The sequence below is a fragment of the Coregonus lavaretus genome (genome assembly GCF_964263955.1).
Source record: "Coregonus lavaretus genome assembly, chromosome: 39".
In the NCBI taxonomy this organism is placed as follows: Eukaryota; Metazoa; Chordata; class Actinopteri; order Salmoniformes; family Salmonidae; genus Coregonus; species Coregonus lavaretus.
In genome coordinates this window covers 10,811,253-10,814,139 of record NC_140026.1, presented here as the reverse complement: position 1 = coordinate 10,814,139, position 2,887 = coordinate 10,811,253, and positions in this window count along the sequence as shown.

Here is a 2,887-nt window from a genome sequence, read left to right as displayed (position 1 = left end):
CTTTCCCCTTCTCTCTCTCTCTCTCTCTCTCTCTCTCTCTCTCTCTCTCTCTCCTCTCTCTCTCTCTCTCTCTCTCTTTCTCTCTCTCTCTCTCTCTCTCTGTCTCTGTCTCTTCCCCCCCCTCTCTCTCTCTCTCTCTCTCTCTCTCTCTCTCATCTTTTATCCTATCTACCAATCTGCAATTGTACACAGTACAAACCCCCTTCTCGTCACAACCAATCAGAGAGAGCTGAGGATTACACTGAAAGAGGGAAAAAGGAGGGAGGGAGAGGGAGAGGAGGGAGAGGAGAGGAGAGGAGAGGAGAGGAGAGGAGAGGAGAGGAGAGGAGAGGAGAGGAGAGGAGAGAGGAGAGGAGAGGAGAGGAGAGGAGAGGAGAGGAGAGGAGAGGAGAGGGAGGGGAGGGAGGGAGGGAGAAGGAGGGTGAATAAGGAATAGAGGGAGCGATGAAATGGGGGAGGAAGAGAAAGAGGAGGACAGAAGAAGATAAGGGTTGAATGGGAGTTTGTTCTGTACTTGATACATTAGTTGAGTTATTCTGCGTCACAGAGAGAGACATTTTACCTCAAGGCAACCCCAGACTAAATACGCACAAAAGTTTACAGTCACACAAACAAAAATAAACACATGCACACATACACACTATTGCACATATGTGTTATTGAAGAGTTCCATTCTACGTCAATTCAATCAATCAAATGTATTTATAAAGACCTTTTTAACATCAGCAGTTGTCACAAAGTGCTTATACAGATACCCAGCCTAAAACCCCAAACAGCAAGCAATGCAGATGTAGAAGCACGGTGGCTAGGACAAACTCTGTAGAAGGCAGGAACCTAGGATGAACCTAGAGAGGAACCAGGCTCTGAGGGGTGGTCAGTCCTCTACTGACTGTACTGGGTAGAGAGGAACCAGGCTCTGAGTGGTGGCCAGTCCTCTACTGACTGTACTGGGTAGAGAGGAACCAGGGTCTGAGGGGTGGTCATGTGTTGTGTAGTAACTCATTCCCTCCCCCTCCCCTCCCCTCCCCTCCCCTCTCCCCTCCATCCAGTGACTGTCAACCCAACACCTTAGCCGTTACACCAACAGTTCAGAACCTCTTGACGAGGCTGCTAGGTGTCGGGTTAAGGTCACTACTGAACATTAGCCAACACCATCATCACAGATTATCCTCAGTGCACGATCTAACATCAGGTTTTACCTAGTAAACAATTGACAATACCTACAAGTGAAACCTAACCTTGCCATTAGACGTGGCAGTTGGCATCTATGCTGTTTAGGTTGGCATCACTGTGGGTTGGCACCATAGACTTACGAGACAGGACTCATCTTTGTATCTGCCTCAGTATGGCGTCTGTGAGCACACGGGCAGCGCCGTTGAGGCCATCTCCATTTTGAAGTAGGCAATTTTCTTCTTCTACTACTTCTATGAGTTTGTTAAAACAAACTGAAAGGGTGCACACTGCCACCTGGAGTGTGTTGTTGGAATAGGTATAAAAATCCAAGTTTGGCGATTTACTGCCACCTGGAGTGTGTTGTTGGAACAGGTATAAAATCCAAGGTTGGCCGATTTACTGCCACCTGCAGTTATGGAAGGTTTGCTCAAGAATATAATGAATTGGCTGATCCCTCCTGATGACCTGGATGGAATCATGTGATCCTACCTTAACCCAGAGGAAGTCCCACCCAGTTGACTACTTAAAATGGTGGACGCGCTCAATGGCAATGTCCACGCACAAACGGGTTATTTCCAAGCGGTGATCTGTATCCATCTCTACGGCTGGCACAGCTGTATAGCTGACCTGTAATCACCTGGCTAAGGTTAGGAATAGTATTCCCAGAATAACAGTCGTAAACAGTTGTTAATGACTATTAATAACACTTATATAATACACTTATATAATACAGTTAGAATAGCACACCTAGCATTAGGTTGGCATCTACATTGTTTTGGTTGGCATCACTGTTAGTTGGCACCACCTGCAGCATTCCACACCTGTGTGCACCTGTTATCATCTGGTAGGCTTTTACGTTACCAAATCATACCCTAAACTGACCATAACAACTGAACATAACGACAAATCATAAAAACTAACCGTAACAACTGACCATAACAACTGACCATAACAACTAATCATAACAACTAACCATAACAACTAACCATAACAACTGATTATAACAACTAACAAAAAAAAACGACCCATAACAACTGACTATAACAACTAACCAAAAAAACGACCCATAGCACTGACTATAACAACCATAACAGCTAACCATAACAACTGACCATAACATCTGACAATAACAACCAACCATAACAACTTACTATAACAACCATAACAACTAACCATAAGAACTAACTATAACAACAACTGACTATAACGACCATAACAACTAACCATAACAACCAACCATAACAACTAACCATAACAACTAACTATAACAACTGACCATAACAACTAACCATAACAACGGACAATAGCGACCATAACTACTGACCATAACAAATAACGATAAAAACTAACCATAACAACTAATTATAACGACCATAACAACTAACTAGAACAACTAACCATAACAACTAACTAGAACAACCAACCATAACAACTGACCATAATAACCATAACAACTGACCATAGTGACCGTAACAACTGACTATACCAACTGACCGTAACAACAAACCATAACAACTGACTATAACAACTAACCATAACAACTGACAATAACAACTGACATTACCAACTAACCATCACAACTGACCATAACAACTAATAATAACAACTGACCACAACAACTAACCATAACAACTGACCGTAACGACTAACCAAAACAACTAACCATAACAACTGACCATAACAACTAACCATAACAACTGACCATAACAACTAA